Source organism: Leucopleurus acutus, assembly GCF_964270905.1.
Source record: "Leucopleurus acutus genome assembly, chromosome: 15".
In the NCBI taxonomy this organism is placed as follows: Eukaryota; Metazoa; Chordata; class Mammalia; order Artiodactyla; family Delphinidae; genus Leucopleurus; species Leucopleurus acutus.
The window spans coordinates 89028249-89054561 of NC_139157.1; the positions used below are offsets into that span (position 1 = coordinate 89028249).

The window sequence follows — 26313 nt, forward strand, 5'->3', positions numbered from 1 at the left end:
AATACTCTGCGTGTGACTGGAGCAGAGAATGGGTAGACGAAGGCTGGAAGTTAAGATGAAGTCATCCTTGAATAACATTAAAGTTTCCTCCTTTAACCTCAATTTCCACCTTCTACTCGCTTCATTAACATTGGAAAATTAAAAGTGAATTTGAGTGGGCTGGTGACAATGGCAGTATGAAGCAAAAAGAAGAGAATAAGAGTAAAAAATTTAGTAGTACCTTGGTGAAGCTGGGTAAATGATGGGTGGTGGTGTCACATCAAAGCATGGGCAAGTGATTGTGACAAATACAGGCTTATTTCTTGACTATATGACTTCAGTTAAGGTACTTAAGCCCTCTAGGCTGCAGTCTCCCAACCTGTAAAATGGGGATAAAACCTCGCTTCCTCCAAGGTTTCTGTGAGGATCTAATGAGCAATGGAAGTAAGAGTTGAGTCCAGTAATCAGTTTTTAATACATATAAACTAATGTGAGGATAAGGGTAGGAATACTTGCTATCATTTATTGAATACTTATTATGTGTCCAATATTGTGCTAGTCTATTTACATATCTTTTCTCACTTAGCTTTCTTTTCTCTTATCTGCCTTTCTATAGGCAAGAGATAACTGATGGCTCAGTTATGAGGAAACCCAGTTGTGAGGAAAATGTCAGAGGGAAAATGTACCAGAAAGTTAATTCCTAATGGATCTGTCAGCCTTAAACAGAGCATGTCTGTGCTAAAATGTGTAAAATATCTGTGCTAAAACTACTTAATTGGACAAGTTTTGATAAAGTATTAACTTAATGAATAGGCATAAACAGCTTGGAGCTTTTTGGAGGGTATGTGGTAATATTAGTATTGGTGTGATGACTTTTGAAAGTTCTATGGCGTATAGAAGTCAAAAAGAAGACCCAGAAAGGGGGAAAACTCTCTCTGAAAGTTATTGGGGAAGTCTGGCTAGTAAGACTCCAAAAGGGAGAATCAGTAAGAGGCCAGGTTATTCATAGGCCTTCTAAGAATGTGTCCATGAGAAATATTTACAATGATTGGATGCCGGAATAAAGGAGAACACTGGCTCCATAAATGGTAACTTATTTTATACAAACAGGCTAATGATAAAAATAATGAAAGTCTGATGGATTTTTGAGAGTTTCACTGACCAAACTGAGACAAAAGTGCATAAGAGCTAGATGCTCATAGTTTTAATCAGTTCACTTTGGAGTCAAGTAAAGATAGCACCTGAAATGGTAAGGGACGTTTATGCAAGGTCACAAAGATTTTTGGTGGTGCATTTGGGATATAAACCCATTTCCATAAGAATTCTTTCAGAAGTCAAATGTTTGCTTGTCCAAAATAGCAGGAACTTACTTCCAGGAAAAGTTCCTAAGAAAAAATGATTTGAGTAATGAAGCACACTGATGTAACAGTTAATTTAAGAACCCAGAAATAGAGGTAAAGAGTAAAGCAGTTATGGGTTAAGAGTCTGCATAAATTCCCCTGGAAGGGGGATATGGTCAGAGATGGCAATTTGAAAACAGTGAGTCACCAAAAGTAAAAGTTTAAATTACAAGCTGCTTTGGGGGTCTTCAAGAGAGATTTTATAGATTGAACAACAGCAGCAGCAAGGATAAGATATAACGCTGTCATGTAGACTGCAGCCTGAAAAGAAAGCATTGCAGAGAAGCCACATCATCCTGAATTTATATTTCCGTGCATTTGAACAGATTGGAGAGCAGTAAAGCTGTTTCAAGAGCGAGTGATTTAAGTCAGCCAGCTTGTGAATAATACGAGATATTTTTGCATTTACATTAACTTATGTCCATAAATAACGAACTTTAACAATGAACAAAATCCATAATCCTGATAATGCTAAGAAAACTGGAAAGATACCTTTACCTTGAAAAGACAGGATAAAGAAGACAGCATAGAAATTTAGGGAGATTGCAGTTTTGGAAAAATCATATTAACATTTATTAGCTGCTACAGCTTTGAAATGTGATGACTTAAAGAAAGTAGACTGTTGATTTCTAAAAGGTAATGTGTTGGCTGAAAGAGAAGAGAATCTTGTTGAGACCTAAAGTGTTCTTTTAAGGATATATTTCAATGTCATTTCAAAAAATAAACACATTTCCCATAACAAAACAGTGAGGTTAATGGAGTAATGCACGTGAAAGCTTTTTGGCCCAAAGGAGTTCCATCCTTTGGAACAAAGTTTTATTGTTAAACACACCATGACCCAGGCCTGTGAGTGCCAGCACAGTGGCTGTTTTTACAAGATCTGGTACAATATTCACAGTAGTTCTGACCTTAGCACTAGGCAAGGATCATTCTTTTTGTATCTTCCTGATTGCTTCCTCTACAGAAATGGGATAATCCCTCCTCTTCTAAACTGGAAAGTAGTTTCTTCCCTCAATAAAACTAGTTTCTTCTCCAGGTTGAGCTTTTCCAACTCTCAGAGGTCTAAAATGAATGATATGAAACATACTATATTTGCATCTATTTTTATTTAAGAGTTATCTAAGGAGATTTATCTAATTAAATAGGAATTTCCTAACAGATGCCAAAATAAACAATCAACAAGTTTTCTTTAAAGATCATATATATTATATAACAAATCCACCTAAGAGTTAAAATATAAGTAGGTATACAATTTAACTATTTGAAGATAATTTTTCTTCTTACCACTGAAGCAATAAGCAGGTAGTAGTACAATTTGGGGAAAACAATATTTCTGGCTTTTGTTTGTTTTATTTTAATTTGTGATAATCATGAGATCTTTTGTGAAGCCTTTGGGTATATAGTAAAATTAATGGGTTTTTAACTTTGTATTGACTCGTATTTTTGTAGGTTTTAAATTTTTCTTCTGGCTTCAATTTATACTATCTCCTTTTACTTCTTCATTTAGAAATGACGTATTTTTCTCAGGATTGCAATCTCAGTGCAGTCCTCTACTTTTCTATTTGTTGGACGTTCTCTTAGACATCTACATTTTTGTCTAGTTAGTACATTTCTAGTTTTTTATACAATTGATAAGAACTCTTTAATCTTATGAATTCTTTATATTTTCTCTTTGGAGACAAGATTTATAGGGATTTCCTTGGGCTTAAACTAGAAAGAAAAAAGAATTTGCATATGAAATGTTGAGGGCTTTGTTACAAAGTGGGTTAACATTATATGTATGTTTGAAATAAACTACTTCAACCAGAGTACCTAGCTGTTAACCTCCAGATTAATATCTATCATAAAATATGTGCATGCTTCCAACACATGGCATTGCCTCCTATTACTGCATGTCCAGGAGAAATTGTTTTGTCTTGTAGCAAAAGGCATTAGCTCTTTGCACATTTTTTTTTTTTTAATGACAGCTATCCAAAAATCAAGCTGAACCCTTGTATGTGAGGGCAGAAAAGGACAATTTTTAGACGGGTCTAATATCCAGTTGTACCTTTCAGTCACTTAGAGAGAAGGCTTAGACCCCTGAAGCCCAAAGTCACAGGTTTTTTAGGATTATGGTGGTATATACCTCCAGTTTATAGAAAAAAAATGTGTTGTAGAAAATCCAAGTTAAATTAGGACTAAAATCCAAGTTAAATCTAGAACTAAAGTTTTACTGCCCCAAATACTTGTAAACTCTAGGTTACTGCTCTGTTGTCCATTTCATCAGTTGCAGAATATTCAAGTTAGTCTTTCAGTGCTAACAAGAACATAAAAATGCATTATGTCTAAAAGCAGAACATGATTGCCAAGCCAGATCTGCGCATTACCTGAGAGTTTGGGGGGCCACCTAAGCGGCATCTACTTGTCTGCTACTGACCTTCAGTTAGACTTGCTCAAGAATTGTTACAATGTAATAACATACACCGTTATGTACTCTTGAATTTATTGAAAACACACAGCAAATGTGCACACACACATACATACACACCAGCACACCAGCACGCACCTACTCTAGAGCCTAGCATTTTAAGAGTCAGAACTTTTTATTTGCTTCTGGATTAAGATGGACCCTGTATTTCCTCAGCATGCTAATTAGAAACTCTATAAACAATTCAAAACCAGCTTCTTAAAATTCTGTTTTACAAAAATTGATGTTAAATATTGTCCTCAGAGAGTTCTACTCTGACTTTTCAAATTGTTTTTTTCTCCCTTCATGGGATAAACAGTTAGGGTTTCTTTTTGTTTGTTTTTTAATCTCTCATTGTAAAAAATTCTATCTTAAAAGCTGATTTATTATTTCTTCCTTTGCATGGATGACATGGGAACAAAGATGATATTTCATCAGTCTTGTTTTTATTTAAGTTGAAAGGTTATATATTTCTACTATCTACTGCAATAATGCTAAATATTTTTATAGTGCTTGTAAATCTTATGACATTATTTTTTTAGTTTGTATTTAAGGCATTTACTCAAAAGGGACCATATGCCTCAGTTCATGTCACTCTATCATCAGTGTGTATGGTCACTCTATTTTCTAATACTTTTAAGATTGGTTTTGGCCCCGATGTTCCTCTGCCAGATTTATTTCCTTTATTTTCCCCTATATAGCACCATTTGGGCCATTTAATATGTAATTTCCCAACTCACCTTTCATAGTTATTTTAAACATATGTATATATTTGAAATACCGAATTGTTTTGTATTTTCTAACTTTTGCAAAAGTAGTATCGACTAAAAATCACATCCTATTCTTTTATTTTTTTCTACACAAAATTATTGTTTTAAAATTTGTCTATGTTGCTTCATAGAAATTATTGCTTCTGGCCACTGTCTAATATTCCACCATATGTTAATACCATGTTTTGCTTATCCATTACCCTGGTGATACATACTTAGGCTATTTTCAACACTTTATGTCCACCATAAAGCATTAATACACTCTTTCCACATGTCCCCTTGAGTAACAGTGCAGAGTAACAGTGCAGCCGTGGAATGGCTGAGGTAGAAGTCATATATATGCCTTATTTCACAGATTCCTCCCCAGAATAGCTGTACCATTTTCCCCTCACCAGCAATACTTGGAATTTTTCTCTTGCCATATCCTTTGTCACCACATGCTGTTAATCTGCATTTTTAAAAAGTAATCAATTTATTTATTTTTGGCTGCATTGGGTCTTCGTTGCTACACTCAGGCTCTCTCTAGTTGCAGCGAGAGGGGTCTACTCTTCGTTGCGGTGCGCAGGCTTCTCATTGCAGTGGCTTCTCGTTGCGGAGCACAGGCTCTAGGCGCGCGGGCTCAGTAGTTGTGGCTCCCAGGCTCTAGAGAGCAGGCTCAGTAGTTGTGGTGCGCAGGCGTAGTTGCTCCACAGCATAATTTGCATTTTAACTTCTGGAAATTTGGCATGTGTGGATTCCTATGAAGTAAGGTGTTTTAATTCTGCATTGCTCTGATTCTAGAAAAGTTAGGTCTTCATATACTTTCTTGCTATTCATGTTTTCCATTCTATGAATTGCCTATCATGACCTTTGCTCATTTTTCTATTGAGTATTCAGTGTCTTTAGAGATGTAGAAGTTTTTGTATTCAGATTTTGAGTCCTTTATTGGGTTTTAGATAATGTATATGTCTTCTACCCATCAACTGTTTTTCAGTCTGACTTTGGTATCCTTTATTGTACATAAAGTTCTAATTTTTTATTAAAGTACAATTGATTTACAATATTATGTTAATTTCAGGTGTACAACAATGGTGTTTCAATATTTTTATAGATTATGCTCCATTGAAAGTTGTTATAAAATATTGGCTGTATTCCCCATGCCCTACAATATATCCTTGTATCTCATTTATTTTATACATAGTTGTCTGCACTTCCTAATTCCCAGTCTGTATCTTGCCCCTCTCGCTTCCCTCTCCCCACTGGTAACCACTAGATTGTTTTCTATATCTGTGAATCTGTTTCTGTTTTGTTGTATTCATTCATTTGTCTTATTTTTTAGATTCTACTTATAAGTGATATCATTACAGTATTTGTCTGACTTATTTCACTAAGCATAATACCCTCCAGGTCCATCTATGTTGTTGCAAATGGCACAATTTAATCATTTTTTATGGCTGAGCAGTGTTCCATTGTGTATATATGGCACGTATTCTTTATTCATTCATCTGTTGATGGACACTTAGGTTGCTTCCATATCTTGGCTATTGTAAACAATGCTGTTATAAACACTGGATGTGGGTGCATGCATCTTTTCAAATCAGTGTTTCTGTTTTCTTCAGATATATACCCAGGAGTGGAATTACTGGATTATATGGTTGTTCTGTTTTGTTTTTGTTTTTATTAACATCTTTATTGGAGTATAGTTGCTTTACAATGGTGTGTTAGTTTCTGCTTTATAACAAAGTGAGTGAGCTATACATATACATATGTCCCCATATCTTCTTCCTCTTGTGTCTCCCTCCCACCCTCCCTATCCCACCCCTCTAGTGGCTACATCAGTTAACATTCCCACCAACAGCGTACCAGGGTTCCCTTTTCTCCACATCCTCGCCAAGGCTTGTTCGTTTTGTTCTTTTTTATGATAGCCATTCTGACATGTGTGAGGTGATCTCTCATTGTGGTTTTGATTTGCATTTCCCTGATGGCTAGTGATGTTGAGCATCTTTTCATGTGCCTGTTGGCCATCTGTATGTTTTCTTTGGAAAAATGTCTATTCAGCTCTTCTGCCCATTTTTTTAAATCCGATTTTTTATATTAATAAATTTATAATTTTAATATAGTTAAATTCATCACTTTTGCTTCATACAATGTATGCTTCTTTATTTTTCAAAGATCTATTTCATCTCTTACCCTGAAATCACAAATATATTACCTTGCAATTTCTTTTATTCTCTCTAGATTTTATTTTTCACATTTAGATATTAAAACTGTTGTATTTTAGTTTTGTACATTAGGTGGAATTATATAACATAATGGTTAATAGAATGATTTCTGTGGGGTTTAAGTTCCAGCTCCACCATGTACTTCTTAGGCTAGTCATTTTATCTCTCATACCTCAGTTTTTCCACCTGTGAAAAGAGGATAATAGTTTATGCCTTGTGGATTTTTTTGTGAAGATTAGGTGAGCTATATAGGACTGGGTACAACATAAGTGATATCACTAGGTTAAGATCCAGCCTCATATCTCTTTTTAAAATGAGACTGTTTCCCCAAAAGCTGTAATTCAGCTTCCTCCATTGGACTATGATTCCATCTCTTTCATGTGCCAACTTCCTATCTGTATATAGCTCTATTTCTAGGCCACCTGTTTGATTTGTTTTCTTGTTTGCCGTTTCTTCCAAGGGCATCACACAGTTCTTATCTATCATGACTTCCCAATATATCTTAATGTATAGGGCACATTCTCCATTTTGAGCTTATTTTTCAAAACTACCTTAGCTGTATGGAGAACTTTATTCTTCCAGATACTTTTTATTTTATTTTATTTTAATTTTTTTATAGGAGATAGAGCAATCTCTTTTTTTTTCTTTTTTTTTTTCTTTTTTTGGGCTGCATTAGGTCTTCATTGCTGCGTGCGAGCTTTGTCTAGTTGCAGCGAGGGGTGGGGCAGGAGGCTACTTTTTGTTGTGGTGCACAGGCTTCTCATTGCAGTGGCTTCCCTTATTGCGGAGCACAGGCTCCAGGCTCGTGGGCTTCAGTAGTTGTGGTTCGTGGGCTCTAGAGTGCAGGCTTAGCAGTTGTGGTGCACCAGCTTAGTTGCTCCGTGGCATGTGGGATCTTCCTGGACCAGGGATTGAACCCATGTTCCCTCCATTGGCAGGCGGATTCTCAACCACTACACCACCAGGGAAGTCCCCCAGATACATTTTAGAATCACTTTTTTATGCTGTCCCTCAAAAAAAAAAAAAAAAAAAAAAGCTTGGCCTTTTATTACAGTTGCATTTAATTTTATGGATTAATATAAGGACATTTATATTTTTATAGCAAGTCATCTCATCCGTACCTGTGATATATATGTCTTTTACTCATGTGTCCTCTAATAAAGTTTTCATTATGAAGGTTTTCTGCATAATTTATTAGGTGAAACCCCATACTTTCTATAGGTTTTGTTACTATGGTAAATTCATCTTGTATTGTATCTAGATATTGATGCTATGGAGGAACACAATTGATTTTGGTGTATTAATTTTTTTCCAGCCCCTATGTTGAGCTCTTTTCTTAGATTTAATAGCTTATTGATTTTCCTGTGTTTCCAATGAAATACATAATCAAAACAATCTATAAATATGACATTTTTATCTATATTCTTCTAAACCTTCTCTCTCTATTTCTCTCAATACACAGCTCCAAAAAGGTTAGTTCCAATAGACCAGTAATGTTAGAAATCTTTATCTCAATTCTCTCCTTAAAGGAAATGCTAATTTTTAAAAAAAATTAGTAGTATAATAATTTTTGTTAGTGTATACATGTGCCATGTATTTTTGGTATATAGCCTTTATCAAGGAAAGATAGTTATTATTTGGATCTAGTTTTATAAAATTTACCCTACCCAATAGATTTTGAACCTCATGGGATGCTTTTTATCTCCTCTATCTAAAAAGAATGATGATATGATTTTCTCCTTTTTTTTAACTAATACAGTGAATCACATGAATTGATTGGCTGATACTGAACCAACCTTGCATTCTCAAGGATAAACCCTCTTGACCAAATCGTATTAGAGTATAGATTAGCTTTTGCTGTATTACAAACCACCTCACAACTTAGTGGCTTAGGGAGATCAGCACGGTGCTTTGTGACCACCTAGAGGGGTGGGATAGGGAGGGTGGGAGGGAGGGAGACACAAGAGGGAAGAGATATGGGAACATATGTATATGTATAACTGATTCACTTTGTTATAAAGCAGAAACTAACACACCATTGTAAAGAAATTATACTCCAATAAAGATATAAAAAACAAAACAACAACAACAAAAAACTTACTGGCTTAAAATAGCAATTACTTGGCCATTTGGGACTGGATTCATCTGGGTAGTGTTTACTTTTGGTTTTATCTGGACTCCTTCGTGCAGTTTTAGTCAACTGATGGATCAGCTGAGTGAGAGCTGGTCTGAGACAGCCTCACTCACAGGTTCGGTGGTTGGCATGGACAGTGGGAGCACCTGGTCCACTTGTCTTCAGAACCTAGTGGGCTAGTCCTCGGCAACTGAGCCATCAAGCTCTTTTGCTATTGTCTCATCATGTGGGTTGAGTATGCCAAAGCCCAGTCCCGCTGAAGTGGTGACTTAGGAATGAGGGTGTCAGAAGGGGATTGTGCCATAATTTTTGAAACATCCTATCACAATGTTTTTAATATACCTTAAAATTCCGTGGAATAATAGTGTATTTAGGTTTTTGACTTATATTTTTAAAATTTGATTGTAATTTTTTTTATATTGCCCCTGTTTGGTATAATATTCTTCTTGCACCTCTAGCCCCATTATTCTAGCTTGGGGTACTTAAAATGTATTGAAGGGGATAGAACTGAGTATTGCATCTTAAATAAAATAGTCTTGGACAGGTGGTTCCCACTTATCACTGAGGTTGTTCAAAAGGCTGCATTCTCACAGTGGACCATTGAACCCTTATGCACACCAAGCATTACATCTCACTTACACCTTACTAGCATTCTTGTGCTGGTTCCTTGATTTTAATTTAAAAAGTAATAAGTACTTGAAAAAATACAAAGTAAGAAGCAAAAACCCTCCATCACCCTAGTCTCTTTCCCTCACACGGGAAGCAACTATAAAGTTAAGATGTCAATTTAAAAATATTTACAAGATGAAAATGATTCTTAAAAGTCCTTGGGGGCATTTAATCATTGAAGGGTATGCTGAAGAAGGTAAGTAACAGTTTGACCTCCAATCCAGAGACTATTGGCAATAAGCGTAAACAGTGCTCTAACAACATGGCCTAATAGAACTATAGAACTAAAGAAAAAGCTAGGATTAGGATTATTGGGTCCAAATTCACATTGTTCATAATGAAGAACCTTAAAAATCATGAAATATTGACTGATCTCTAATTCTAAGTCATTCCAGAATGCTATTTTCTATGTCAAAGAGTGGAGTTTGAGAGAGAAATAAGAAGGAATAAAGTCCAATTTGGTTTTAAAGAATCATGGAGAAATGAAGATTATTTCTTTCATAATTTCCCTGTAGATAGAGCTCTTCTATGAGTGACTGTTTCACTAAAGCAGGGAAATACACGGTGTTATCCAGAAAATCATATCAGTTTACTTCAAGTCAGTCCTCTTCTGGGCAAACACATCTTTAACTTCATTTGTATTATATAGTATTTTAAATTATGAATTGTTCTGTCTTCTCAGGTCAGTTTCTTCTAGCCACGTGGGTTTGTTCTCTATTTATTCCTTCCTTCTTCCCTCTCTTCCTTCTTCTCTCCTGTACTCCCTTTTTTATTAGTGAATTGGAAAGACGATTTCCTTATATATGCTAAACTATGCAATAGCAAAACCCCAAAATATAACTAATATTTTATGAAGAAGACAATAACGAAAAAAATTATAGTGGAAAAATCTTAGGAAACTGGAAGGAATTTGGGGGTCTTTCTGTCTCGAAGTAGATTTGGAATGTGCATTTCAGGTTCTTTTTTATAATGCAGGGTTGCTAGTTGAGCCTTTATTTTGTTTCCAGAAAAACAATCAGCTTACATATTTTTTTTAAACAAGGTTTTCTTCACCTTTGGAAATTAGTAATGATTAAAAAGAATATTATACAGTTAAGTGATGTCTAATTTTTTTCCTCATGAGTTCACCGTACTTCAGGTTATAGCCCTGATCTGTTTAATCCTCCAACAATCCTGAGAGGGAGCAAAGGGGCAGATGTTCTTTCCTCATTTCACAGATGAGAAAACTGAGGTTCAAAGATTCAAAGTGAGGTTAAGTGCTTCTGCCAAGGTCATTCTCTGAGGTGAAGCTGGAGCCAGGAATAGCACCTCATCCTCTTGTTTTCTCTCATGTGATTCTCCATCCGCTGACCCACTCTGACTATAAAAACGCACTGTACCAGGCCTCACACAGTCCCTGAAACGTCCTTTTAGTAGGACACTATGGTAGTGACAAGATTGAACAGATATAAAGAATGCTTTAAAAAAGGACCTGTCTTTTTTGTTGACTCCATCCCATAAAATTCCACAGCCACACTGCATGAGAAACATGAGACATCCATTAAGATCATGTTCCCATTAGTTCCCAAAATCTAGCTAGAACTAGATTTGGCAGAAATTGAAGACACATCTTGTGGCCTGACTGCTGAAAATGAGTGTCTCGGGAGTCAGAGAGGCATTGCTGCTCAACGAAGTCAAGAATGCCCTTTGCTAATTGTTTCTCCTCCATTTCTGAGGGAATTTAAATTCATGATCGGCACCATATATTATACTTCAATACTATTCATCATCCATCTTGTACGTATTTGCAGGAAAGAATGTTGCCCAAGTCATTATATCCCGCCATGATTCACAGTCGTATGACCTTAGGTGGCAGCTCAGCAGGAGCTTACCGGTGCCTTAAGTCATCCCTGTTGTGGACATACAAGAGCATGACCTCTGACTTCCCAAGCTGTCTCTTCATGAAATGAAAATGGAACTGAGAGTTTAGGGGAAAGTTTTGAAAGTGTCTGGCTCTTGTAGTCATCTAATGAGGTCCTCATTTCTAGCTGCTAAGCATGCCCTTTAATTGGTGGTCACTCGAAAATCAATGATAATATAACTGTCCAACTCTTTGGAGCTATTTTTCTCTCTGCTTTCTATCCTGCAAGTACACGATAAAAAGCAACCACCCATTCAGCCATTATCTTGTGTCACTTACTATTCAGAGATCAGTCTTCCTTTATGTGCTCCTTCAGGAAAGACCTGGGTTGTACTTTTCACTTGCCTTTCAGGCAGAGAGTAGAGTCCTTGGCACAGATTAAGTCCTCAAAAATGTTAGATGGGTGGATGGGTGGGCAGTGGATTGCAGCACATGAGCAACTACAGTAGCATTGTGATACATGACAAGGAAATGACCTCAGTTGGGGAAATAAATGCCTAGCACATATGCCACCACTTTCCCCTTCCATCTTCATTACAGTCCTTACTAATCTATTACGACATTTTTCCCCATTGGATCTAGACATGACCTCAGGATCCTTGTAGAATATAAACAGTCCTGTGCAATGTAAACCTTGTATAATGTAAACAATGCTTTACTGTTTGATTTGAGTTGGGACACAAGAAGAATCCTATTTTCCGTCCATAACATAGACGTTGGGAATAATAACTAATGCTCATGTAAACATATAGATTCATAGGATAGAAAAAATAATTTTTAAGAAATGACCTAGTACAGACTCAGGGGGAAAATATATGTTAACTTGATTATAGAAATTTGGTTCAGCCACTCAGCTTCAACCTTCAAAAATCATGTCACTTTTTATTTTAAATCAACATATGAATCCAAGGTATAGCAAAATAAACCATTAACCTTGCAGAACAGGGCCCTTCTAGATACGATCTCATTAGGACCTGATCCTCCATGGTTGTATCTACACAGAGGGGTAATGCCAGTCCCCTACTGGGAAGTTGAATTGGAGGAAGAGATAGACATAGAGGTACTATGGATAATTCTAGACTGACATGGTCATCAAGAAGTCCTATGAAAAATAATTTCTGGTGAGTATAGAGTAAATCAGCAATGAGAAATGGAGAGGATTGGAATTAAGTAGACTCATCACTAGTCCGTGGTTATTACCAGTGTACCAGTTTAGCAATGAATTACTCAAGGTAATTGATGCTAGGTAGTATAACAAACACTCCTGAAAGCCAAGTGTCTTAACTTAATATGTTTATTTCTCTTGTCAGAGACCCGTGTGAATTAGGTGGTTCATTCTTAGCAGATTGCTTTCAAGTAGTGAATCAGGAACCCATGCCCCCTCCACCTTGAGGTGGTGTCTTAAATGCATGACTACCTAAACTACAGCAGAAGGGAACATGGGCAATCATGCATAATATCTCCTGACCAGGCCTGAAAGTGGTAGACCCATACCCTTTCAACAAGAATGCAAAAACTTGACCTCTGCCTGGCTCCAAGGGAGGTTAGAAAAGGTCATTGTTCTGTGTGTCCAGGAAGAGGAGAATGAAATGCATCTCACTGTCTCATCCATAGCTGAAGGCAGGTAATCTGTGACAGAGAGCAATGTTTGCCGATGGTGATACATGAAGATTGAGGAAGATTGATTTCTCAGTCATTGAGGAGTACTGTTCCATCTAACTGAGTTCGGAATGGTAATAAAGTCATCCACTGAAAACTTACCAATCTAGTTTGTGTGCAAGGTATTATGAATTATAGTCTTACCATTAATTTAGCAGACCCACAAATATTTACATCTACCAAGCACCGTGCTGGCAACTGCAGCTTACCAGTACTTCTTTCCTGGGCCCTGGATAATTTCCAGTAGTTGGTATCAGGATCTAAGCTATCCACTTGATGTGGACACTAGTCCCCTTGTAGCCCTCTCACAGGAGCCTTTAACCATTCGTGGCCAAAAACAAAGGAAATGGGCAAGAGTTACTGCTCTGCTTATCAGAAAGTGTCTCCTAAAGTCTTGTCTCCTAAATCATTTTTCTGGCCCCTTTATAGTAATTCTTTCTTTATTCACATTTCTTGGCCTACTGAACACTATAATCAAATCCTCCCTCAATTTTCTTTTTCCTGAAGTATATAAAACTACATTTTCTTCAGCCTTTTTTTAAAAAAATGATAATTGTTTATTTGTATTTGGAAAATCTAATGAGATCACATATTTAAAAATCACATACTATCAAAAGATAGATAGTAGTAGTAATTCCTTCTGGAATATTTTTCCCCCTCATCCAACCAATGTTAGGTCCCTTACCCCCTTTCTTAGCAACTTTTATTAATTTCTTATGTGTCTATCAGAAGTTTTTTGTGGCAAAGGTACATGTGTATGTTTCAGAGGTTACTGTTGTCATGAATTCACAGAAGCCAGAGCCTGGAAAGCATTAAGTGGTCCTGAGCACCCCATTTCCAATGAGAGAGCGTAGCAGTGCTCAAACGGCTGGGTGTCCTATAATTCAACTGAGTTCTGGCACTATCTACCTGTAGATAGCATCAGATCTCACATGTTAAGGGCTCAGTCCAGCAGGAATGCACACACACACTTCAGGTGCCAGTCACCAAGTATATGTTGTTACCTGTGCCTCTGACCCTTGTACCATAGATCAGAGGTTCCAACGACCCCCTTCTTAGCTTTAATTAATTTGCCCAAGTGACTCATAGAACTCACAGAAATATTCTATTAACTAGATTAACTGGTGTATTATAAAATGATAAAACTCAGCAACAGCCAGATAGGAAACATGTATAGGACGAGGTATGGGGAGAAAGCATGGAGCCCACTCTCCCCAAATCTCCATGTGCTCACCAACTGGGAAGCTCCCTGAACCCTGTCCTTGGGGGTTTATGGAGGCTTCAGTACACAGGCGTGACTGAATAACTCATTGGCCATGGGCAATTGAGCTCAGTCTTGAGTGGCTCTTCCCTGCCCTGAGGGCAAGGGGGTAGGACTGAAAGGTCCAACCTCTAATCACAAGGTTGACTCCACAGGCTGCCCCGTCCCATCCTTAGGTGCTTTCTAAAGATCACCTTGTTAACATAACAAAAGACACCATTATCATCTCATCACTTAGGAAATACCAAGGGTTTTAGAAACTCTGTGGCAGAAACTGGGACAGAGACCAAAAATATAATTCTTATTACTCCTAAAGCACAGTTATCTAGGTAAATGTTTGTATCACCCCAAACAGGCAGTAGTCACCAGGGAAAATAAGTTAATTGCCAGTCTTTTCTATTCATTTTTAAAAATCAGATTTAAGAAGAGAATTTTTTTAATGGCCAGTGAAAATGTCTCTTACTTCAGCTCTTGCCCTTTTCTACTTATTATTTATTTTTTCAATTTTTAGTTTAGTTTTGAAAAGTGTCTTTAAGTTATTTTAAGGTTAGAACTGAACCTTCCAGGGTTAAAAAAATATTGCGTCTCTTGAAAGAGATTATTTTAGACTTAGTGAAATGGATTTGATGCTAGAAAACATGTGACATCATACATTTGACCTTTTTGAAATGATTTACATTATATCAGCTACACAAAGTCCAGCAACTGTAACCAAAAAAAAGAAAAAAAAACCCTACTAATTAAGGCAACTTTGCAGATTGATGGCGTTAGATTATCAATTAAGATCTCAGTTTTAAACCAGATTTTTCCTCTAAATAGTGATCCAAAGAACACTAGTTTTAGGGTCAGTCTGATTAGTCAAGACAGCTTCCTAATTGTTTAGCGCCTTCACTTGAAGTTTGTTAAATATTTTGAATATCACCTATGCTCCCATGGGACATTAGTGAATGTGAAGTCTACAAAAAAGAAAAAAAAATGTAAGAAAAAGGATTTTGTAGTAAAATAAACTTGAGAAATCCTGGGTTCAGTAAATTTAAACATGTTTCGTGACTGCAGGACTTTTGAGATGTGGAATGAGCTATAATGTGCTCTGTGAATTTCACTGTTAAGTAGAGTTTGGTCTGAAGTGTTTTTAAACTTTATTTGGCTCTACAACCCTTTGTCAGTGGAACATTTTAAAGGCCTCTTTGTTTCTAGCAACTTTGGAAAATGCTGTTCTGGTCTCAGTTAAGCCCTTGAAATCTTAGCATTTGGAAGGAGATCCACACACAAGCTCATCCAATTTCTGGTACAGAAATCTACCATGTATCCATGCTATAGGCTCACTCAGCTGTGGATGAGTATTTTGATAACAAAATGCTCACTACCCATAAATCAGCTGATTCTATAGTCGGAATGCTGGTCTGTTAGGAGGTTTTAACCTTTTAAGTGCCTTTTACTATTAGAAAATTTTAAGTTTTAAAATTTTGTCTATTGGACCTAGATCTGATCTCTGGATTAAGATAAGTCCTACTCAAGTAAAAGAATCCTTATTTTTCAAGGATGATTTGTACATGAAAAAAAAATCCATATACTTAAAATCATCTGTAGTGACTGAAGAGTAATTGAAAATACATTTGAAAATAATTTTCATTTGAAATTTATGTCAAAATATGTTATTATATAAACGAATCCAGTATATTTTCTCTTATAGCCAGTAAAATTTAGGTTAAATTTTAATTAAGCACAAGTGCCACAATTAAAAAAAAAGAATTACATTTTGTTTTGAGTGATTATTTCAGCAAAACTGGTTTATGGGACAGTAAACTGTCCTTCACTGCATGTTCAATGTTAGCAGCTCAAACAGGCTAATTCTGGTAAAAATTCAACAGTTTTCCAAGGCCTTCTCTTAATTATTTGATACTCAATTGTTTTTTCTTTTACTTCTATTGTATCTCTTTTTTAAATTAACTACACATCCTCATTTATCAATGGCTTTGTATGTTTAACCCAGCAGATCTCTGGTATTATTTACAATGGCTTCATGATATTATATCTTTAAAATTCAGAATTTCACTTTAAAGTTGAATTTTATTTCTATTATACGGTATTATGTTTATGTTATGAATCCATCAGTGAGTAATTTGCTGAAACAGGATGATCAGTTTGCTGACTTAGAAGGGCTGGAATCTATAGACACCTTAAAATTAGGATGTAGATAACAAATAGTTGGATGACAAGAAACCCTGTTATATGAAAACAGGGATAATGAGTGTTCCAAATCTTATCTTTTCTGTTCTTACTTTTCTCCAAAGGTTAGCTCTAGAGTCCTTAATTCTCCATTCAGTATTAAATTATTGACTATTTTGCCACAACTACTGAGTCTGCGCTGTAGAGCCTGCGAGTCACAGCTACTGAAGCCTGTGTGCCACAGCTACTGAACTCCATGCACCTAGAGCCCGTGCTCTGCAACAAGAGAAGCCACCAAAATGAGAAGCCTGCACACCGCATAGAAGAGTAGCCCCCGCTCACCGCAACTACAGAAAGCCCGCGTGTAGCAATGAAGACCCAACACAGCCAAAAATAAAATAAATACATTTATTTTTTTAAAAGTGGATGTATTTAAAAAAACCCCAAAAGGTCCTACTGTATAGCACAGGGAACTATATTCAATATCCTGTAATAAACTGTAATGGAAAAGAATATGAAAAAGAATGTATATAAATGTATAAATGAGTCACTTTTCTGTGCAGCAGTAATTAACACAACACTGTAATTCTATACGTCAATAAAAAATAAAATTTAAAAAAACTGCCATAAAAAATCACAACAGAAGGGGGACTTCCCTAGTGGTCCGGTGGTTAAGACTTCGCCTTCCAATGGAAGGGGTGAGGGTTCGATCCCTGGTTGGGGAGCTAAGATCCCATGTGCCTTGTGACCAAAAAACCAAAACATAAAACAGAAGCAATACTGTAACAAATTCCATAAAGACTTTAAAAATAGTCGACATCAAAAAAAATCTTTAAAAAAATCACATAAATCAGAAACAAATGAAACATAATAAAGTCCATACATTAAAAAAAAAGAGCATGGGTTCTGGTCACATCCCAGCTTCCCACTTACTTACAGCTGTGTAATTCTGGGCAACTCACATAATGTCTCCTCAGACTCCTCATCTATAAATGGGGATGGTAATAGTTCCCTACCTCATACTGTTGCTGTAATCCATAAACACGGTTAAGTGCCTTGGTAAATTGTTTGATGCTCTCTGGTTATTGTGAATTAAAATATGTCAATGGCTTCTGGCCATACGATTTATAATAGTTTGACAGTTAACCAAATGGTAAAACTATTCGATTTATTATTCCCATCTCTTTTTACCCCTTACCCTGTTTTGTTGTTTATGTTTTCTCCCACCACAGAGTGTTAGTTCCAGGAGAGCAAAAGCTTTATTTTGTTCACTGCTGAAAGCAATAGCACCCAGAAAAGTACTGTACATATGAAGCCCTCAGTAAACACTAGCTGAATGAATGGTGCAAACTGTCACAAGGAAAAATACACCAAAACTTTCATTATAATAAAAAAGTATAGATAAATCTTTCTCTAATGGCTTCCAGTCAAGTATTTTTAAACACCATATGCTATAATAAAAACATAAATAATTTATTAAAATTTGAAGGCAAAAACATAATTTTAAAAGATTTTAAAAGATTTAGACCTATGTTAGGCGTGATGGAATATGGATGCTTTCTGGAAATTCACAATCAGATCCAAGAGTATCACTTTCAGAATGTTCTAGTAGACTGAGTTTACTTTTAGTTGTCTTTGAAGAAACAGTCACTATTGTACTCTCTTTCTTAACAGAAATGTGTTTTTTCGAAGACTCACTTCTAATTGGTTCATTAAGCAAAGAATTATTTTGCCCAATTCCTTTGCTTTTCTGCTTTACAGGTGAGTCAGAGCAGGAATGCAGGTCCTTCCCAGGTTGTTTCTTAGCAGAGTAGTTTTTGGTATATTATGCTCTGGTCATTTTCTCTGAAGAAGACCTGCTATTTCTAGGTAATTCCTCTTCTTTTCTTTGACTTCCAGTTCCAGAAATGACGTCTGCTGAAGGAGAACATGTTCTAGCAATGAAATCTTCAAAAGACTCCTGCCACTGCTCTGTGACTGCGACCCCCAGCTTGTCTTTGGAAGTTTCTAAGGCCTCCTGAGTAGAGACTGGAACATGGAAGGAGTCGACAGGCAAAGGAATCCCAGCATCACCTGTCATTTTCTGAAACTGGAGGGAAAGACAAAAGACAAGGCAAAAATTCAGTGATGAACAAAGCCAACCATTAAAAAGTAGAGTTCAAAACTTCAGTGTTACTCTGTGATCTTATTATTAACACAGTCAATTGATTATTCAGAAGATTTCAGAGCCAGTTTTTCTCTAATTATATCCTGCCAAGTGATTCTCAGCTTAACCTAGCTATATCCAAGGCTATGTCCGCTACATTTTCAGACTTTGGTGACTGGGGTAGTTATTACCCATTTCCTTCCCCTCACTAAAAATAAAACCCTACTCTGTAAGAAAATTAATTTCTTTGCTATCCTCCAGGCACATGTGAACAGTATATAATATAGTTTGTGACCAGACTGTCAGTTCCCAAGACCAGTCAGTTCCCAAGACCAGTCTGAGATTGGCTGAGCTGGGCGAAGGGGGCTCCAAGTGAGGCTGGAGGAAAAGCTGACAGGTTTCCCCTCCCATTCCCATGACCAGGTGAGTCACTGTAATATCTTACGTATCAGCTATGTCAAGATTACTTATTTTAAAAATTATATCAGTACGTGTACCTCCATTAGTGTTCCTTCATTGTTAAGCTGACTGCATACAAATAGAAACCTAGATAAAATATGAATAGAACAGACATTTATACAACTTAAAATTTGGAATATTTTCTGTAATGTTTTCTTTCTTCATTAAGGAGAGTTTGCTTTAACTCATACACTTTCTAAAGAACTTCCAGTTTTCTTATGTACAACAATACAGTATCATGAAACGGGCCCACATTTACTAATCTCAGATTTGGAGAGGACTCCAGAGTCTTCTAGCTCCCGAGCATGTGAACTATTAGAGACTGACCATTATTATTTTCTCTCTGACTTGGTCATTTCCTTTTTGCTAATCACTCTTAGAATCCTTAAGTGCTGTCCTCTCCACTTACTTGGAGATTTTGCGTTGGTCCTGGGGCACTCTGCTTTGATTCTGATTTTTCTTCTTCAAGTGCCTTCTTTTCTTCTTTAGGTGGACTACTAACAGTAGAGTTCATCTGGGGACGACCTAGTAAATGAAAATCTGACTGATCTATACCAGCCATTGTGGCCAGCTGCCCAAGCCTGGACCAGAGGAGGAGAGGAGAAAAGATAAAGGTTATTATAATCACAGAAGAGCAGTTTAGATTTCCCCAGACCTACAATCATGAAATACTTCTAAAATCTTAAAAGCCAACATCCTACTCCATACTACAAGCCTCTCTCTCCCCCAAATTCTCAGCCCTTTCCAAATTCATCCTCTAGGAGACATCCCACTGTCTCACTAGCAGCTTCAACATGTACTGTGCACCCCGTCCACTGCCAGTCACACCTCCATTCCCACACTTCTTTACCACCTTTCCTCCAGTTTCCAAGAATGTGTTTGTTCCTTCCTTCCCAACACCAACTCATTCACTGACAAAACACCACTCCATCAACTATCAATCTCCACTTCCCTCTTTCAGCAAAATTGCTCACGGTTGAGAACCACTGACCTATATCTTCCCTGCAGATTAATAATAATTTTTATGTCTAAGACAAAAATAACTTTAATTCAAACTTACCAAACAAGCAAAGTAAATGAAAGATAGGAAAATTCTTATCCATTCCCGAATATTTTCAATGAAAACTGCTTTCAATTTAGTCTTTACAAAAAACTGTACCTACTAATTACTCTCTACAGGTTACTCTTTTATAATGGGCTCCCCACTCTACCAAAGCAGGCTCCCCTATTTGCATTTCTTAAAAAATTTAATTCCTACTTTTAAAACGTCAACTATATTACCTATAATTACACTAAATTTGGCTAAATATGGCCACATAAGTGATGAAAATTGCTCCAGTTCCTCAGCAAACTACCATTATAGTCGCAAAGAGAAGAACGCCATGAAGAGAAATGAACTAACCCAGCATCTTTAAGGAGATCCAAGAAAGCATGGAACTTCTGAAAAGAATTCTCAATGCTGCCCAAAACACCTTCATCATCCAGGATCATGCTTGTGGACATGAAGGGCTTCAGACAAAGAGAAGGTTACATTTCTTAACTGGGCATTTTCATGTTCTAGCTATAAAAGAAGACAGAAAATGTCTGACATGATTTTTTTCTCATTGTCATCAAAAGTAGTCTTGCCTAGTTTCAAGGAACAAAACTAAAACACTCAAAATGTAATTAATCTGTAATTAACCTAACTCTCCACCAGTAAAGACAGAGACCATTATCACATAATAACCAAAACCCCCAGGCACCCAACAAAGTTTCCTATATAACGCTTAGGTGGTATATAAGTAAACCAAAGTTATCGTTTTATTAATGATCTTTCACGAAAGATCACATTTCTAACTGGTTCAATTCATAATGGAGCCTCATTCCACATCAGAAAATTACCTGCTTTAAGTTTCCCTTAAATTAGAAAGTGAATTATAGAATCTGATCTGAACAAAACATATTACAACTCTGCTGAATGTTAAGAATTAACTTTAGTGAACAAAATATCTAATGCTTACGTTTAAAAGTCCTAAATCATACCCAACCCAATTTATTAAATGTACGATCACCAATGTTTTCTTTGGCTCCTTCAAAATATTCACTCCCGTGCACTCTTCCCCTTCCGCTCATCACCTATGCACTTAAAACCCCCTATAAGGTCAACTCCAGTATTTCTCAGAAAGGCTGTTATGTTCATAATGCCCCTTTTGCCTTATATAAGCAGGTGCTCACCATTTATTGAATGAGTGTCCGCCAATCCAGTGGATATGCACTTTGAAAAATTCCTCCTTACGCTCAACCTCTGATAAAGTATATTTAGAACTTTTTAGATTATGCCCTGCTTTCATGCACATTACCTAATGTAATTCTTATAGTATATATTTTTATCTTTCATTGCATTCTTAGAAGTTTTCCAATATCTTAAATTTATTTAAATGATTCACTTTCCTAATTCATTGCCAGGAGAGTCTCATCATGTCTTTTATGCTACTGTATATATAGTATATGCACAAGAAGTGCTTTCTTGAATCAAAGAATCATGAACAGATCATAAGCTAATGTCATAAAGCGCATGTGGGCGCGCACACATACACACACACACACACACACACACACACACAACGAGATTTTCATATTTTTAAAAACATGCTTTCTGGAATATAGATCATATGATCACTAAATACCAGTAAATGCAAAAGTCCATATGATACAACCAATTTGCAACATATTACAGTTTTAAAGTTTACAAACTATGTGTATATGGATTAAAATCAAATCGAAATAAAACCAAAACACTCCTAAAAGTATAAGAAATTGTTTACTTCATTGACTCATTTATCAGCCTTAAGTCTTATTACTCTTTCCTCCTTTAACTGCTTTAGGCACTCCTCCAGTTTTTCCTAAACAAACAGAGTAAATGTTATAACTAATTCGTAGTATAATATCCAAAAGCCTTTCCAGCTATAGGACTCATCAGGATTTAGGGGCAGAGCCAGAAGTGAACTCAGATTTTAGTCTGCTACTGGTAATATCGTACCATGCTAGTGAAATGAGTTATCAAAATCTATCAAATTAGCATAGTAAAGATTTATTTAAATTCCACTTTTTCCAACATAAATTTGTGGCAGCCCACCATAAAAGGCATATACGTATAACATAGCAAGTCAGAAATAGTTAAGAAGAAGAAAGAAAAGTTCTATTTTTATTTGTGGGTCTCTTTATAGTAGGAACTCCTATTAATGAACATGCTTAACACACCTGAATTGCATAATTGCAGATTCAAAAGCATTTTTTTTTAAAGTAACCACTTTATTTTATTTTATTTTTTTTATTGCGGTACACGGGCCTCTCACTGTTGTGGCCTCTCCCATTGCGGAGCACAGGCTCCGGACGCGCAGGCTCAGCAGCCATGGCTGACGGGCCCAGCCACTCCGCGGCAAGTGGGATCTTCCCCGGATCGGGCATGAACCCGTGTCCCCTGCATCGGCAGGCAGGTGGACTCTCAACCACTGCACCACCAGGGAAGCTCCAAAAGTAATCACTTTTAAAGCAATTTACAGTCAAGCACTGTTCCTGGAGTTCCCTGGGCATTAAATCTAATCATCAAAACCCTAAGAGGGGGCTTCCCTGATGGCGCAGTGGTTAAGAATCTGCCTGCCAGTGCAGGGGACACGGGTTCGAGTCCTGGTCCAGAGAGATCCCACGTGCCTCGGAGCAACTAAGCTCGTGCGCCACGACTACTGAACCTACGCTCTAGAGCCCCCGAGTCAAAACTACTGAGCCCGCGTGCCACAACTACTGAAGCCTGCGCGCCTAGAGCCCGTGCTCTGCAACAAGAGAAACCACCGCAATGAGAAGCCCGCACACCACTACGAAGAGTAGCCCCCGCTCGACGCAAGTAGAGAAAGTCCGAGAGCAGTATCAAACACCCAGCGCAGCCAAAAACAGATAAATAATAAATTTATTTAAAAAACAAACCGTACGAGGAAAGAACAATCACTAACTCCATGTTATTTTACAGATGAGGGAAACAGAGGCAGAGAAGTAGAGTAAGTAGAGCAGCACAGCCAAGGTCACACCACTAAGTAGCAGAGCCACACTGTGGACTCAGGAAGCTGGGTGCCATTCCTGCTCACGGAGGTGGTAGTCTTCCCATTCACCAAGGTCACTGAAATAAAATGAACACTGATAAACTCCCTTAGGAGTTTCAGGAAATAAGACACTTCGGTCCGTGAAGTGGGGACACTGCTTGCAATAGGCAGAATTTTAACAGAGCCCCTAAGACTCCTACTTACTGAAGTACACAAACCTTCCACTTATCCAATCAAACTCTAAATCTAGGTGCTGCAGTGAAGGGATTTTGCAGACGGAATTAAGGTTCAAAATCAGTTGTTTTTTTAAGATGGGGAGATTATTCTAGGTGGATGTGACCTACTCAGGCACCCCATGAAAAGGACCTGAACTCTTCCTGAATTGAAGTACAAAAGGGACAAGAGGGAGACTCTCCATTGCTGGCTCTGAAGAAGTCCAATGGTGTGGCAGGGAAGGCAAGTGAGAGGCCTCTAGGAGCTGAGACTGTCCCCCGAATGACAGCCAGCAAGGAAATGGGGACCTCTGTCCTGCAACTGCAGAATCTGAATTATGCCAACAAGCCGAAGAATCTTGGAGCCATTCTTTCCCAGAGCCTCTGGATGCTAACACAGCCTGACTGACACCTTGATTTCAGCTCTGTGACCCACACAAACTATGGTGAACATCCAACGTTTGGGGCTCAATATCTTACACTTAAATTTCACGTGCTTTAACACTCTCGGGAGGGAACGCCCATGTTCCCGTGTGGATCTGAGCAGGAAACCCAGTCATGCTGTGCCTGGACTTCTGACCTGCAGAACTGTGAGCTAGTCAAATAGGTATTGTTTTCAGTCAGTAAGAGTGTAGTAAAAGAATCAATATCCTACTCAACCTCCAGGTTCGTGAACAAAATAAATGACTGTCATTGTTTTAGGCCACTGTTTCGGGGTGGTTTCTTATGCAGCAATAAACAATCAGAATTCCTATACTTATGAAAACAGTACGGTATATTTATACCTTTTAACTGCTTTGAACAATCACTTAAAGAATGAGGAACTCTATTATATGCCATCATTGGGAGAGGAACTGGTATCACTTTCTGAAGAGTAACTCTTGGTACCTAACAATAATCCTACATCAGGGGTTTACCCTAAGGAAATCAAAGATGTGGGCAAAGATTTATCTACCAGCATGATGTCATAAGATTGTTTATAACCAAACCCTAGAAGAAAGCTAAGAGCCTCCAAATTGGGACTGGTTTAAAGAAAAACAGCTCACCGTCTGAAGGAATGCGCTATGAAGCCACTAAGAAAAGAATGACAAGAGGTCTCAACCAGAGTTAATGAATGGGCTTCAGGAGTTCTACATTCATAATATATCTGTGCGTTTTTCCTGGGAGATGATGCAAAAGCTTAATCAAATTCTCTGATGTAGAAGAGTATTTAGTGACATGGCAAAATATTTTTGATACTTTTTTAAGACAAAAGAGCAGATTAGGTGTGTGTACATGCAGAGGTGGCTTCTATTTCCTTCAAGAAGCTGTTCATTGTTTACAAACATTTGCTCAATGAACATATATTTTTATATTCAGAACATGTTTAAAAAACTGAGAGTCTAAGAACTTCAAATTCTTTAATGTTTCATTACTAAAGCCAGTCAAGTTTTCAATGGGGAAAAAGGAAAAAAAAATGCAAACTTCCTCTACTTTTAATATGATGGTTTAATCAATCTTCTAATTGTGTTAGAAGTGTTAAATTTTTGTGAAAAAGTGTATCCTTCTCCTACAAAGTATTCATAATTCATGTCCCTTACATGGAAATATGGAACCAAAAAAGTTAGAAAGTAAAATTGCTTGATATTCTATTACTTAAGTAAGACTAATGATAAGGCTTTGGAATAATTTTCCTTCCTGTCATCTGCTCTCCTTCCTCCCTTCTGTACACTGGCTAGGGTGATTTTTCTGGGACAAAGCTTCCATCATATTGGATATCAAATTTTATGTTCAACTTTTCTCCATTTAACATTGAAATCAATCATTTCTCATATAATCAGGGGATTCATAACCGTGATTTTTTTTTGTGGGCTACAAAATATTCCACTGAGTGGGTTTACTGGTTAACCATTTTACACATTTAAATTCTTACCAACTTTTCAATATTATCAGACAATAACCGTTTTTATGCATGAAAGCTTTTTTCCATATTGAGAATAACGTTCTTACAATAAATCCATAAAAATGAGTTTGAGATCAAAGCAAATGAACATTTTTAAGGCTCTGAGGTACCTGTCTCCAAACTTCTTTCCAAAAGATTTCTGAGATTTTACACTGCCATCAGCGATGTATCACTTGGTATATAACCTCTACTATAACTGTTGGCTTACTTCCTCACTTAGAGTGCAAGTTATTTGAAGATAGGGGGTGTATTTTATTAAGTGTTTACCCCCAGCACCTGTGCCTAGCACAGCGTAGACGGTCAATAAATAATTGCTTAATAAGGAAAATCCCTGCCAATACAAGATGTATGTGTGTGAAAGACAGACAGTGTGTTTTTCTCTAACTGGATAGATGAAAACATGTCATCTTCTTTAATGTGCAATTTTTTTGCTTATAATTAGTAATTAAATTTCTCTTTTAGATTATATTGTAAAAATTCAGATTCTCTGAGGCAAATGGGCCTGGCACTACCCATTAGCTATATAACCTTGGACAAGTTCTATAACTCTAGGCCTCAACTTCCTCATCTATAAAATGGAGATAAGCTCCCATATCACAGAGCTCTTGTGAGGATTACATGAGTTAAAACACATATAAAATTAGAAGAGTGCTTGGTACACAGAATATGTTCAATTAATGCTGAATGAATGAACATGCGAATGCAAACAGTAGTGAAGGGCTTAAAATGAAATGGTCTCATCCCACTCCCACATCCAGCACTCAAGAAGCGACCGATTCTTTACGCAGGTTTTTAATTGTAAAATACGATATGTGTACTGAGAAGTGCACAGAACAAAACTGTCAATGTGACAAATAAAAAGAGAATACTTACATAAACACTACTCGAATCTG

At 37.0% G+C, this 26313-nt stretch overlaps 1 pseudogene across 1 annotated transcript in view; it reads right to left on the reverse strand.

Moving 5' to 3' along the window:
• Positions 1-26313, reverse strand: part of LOC309972333 (centrosomal protein of 78 kDa-like) — a 72969-nt pseudogene that overhangs the window by 24790 nt on the left and 21866 nt on the right. The window contains exons 10-14 of the transcript in view: positions 21998-22075; positions 20596-20754; positions 19603-19774; positions 19232-19280; positions 18248-18677 (exon numbers count right to left, since the gene is read on the reverse strand). The product of the transcript in view is annotated as a centrosomal protein of 78 kDa-like (transcript). The remainder of the gene's footprint in view (positions 1-18247; positions 18678-19231; positions 19281-19602; positions 19775-20595; positions 20755-21997; positions 22076-26313) is intronic.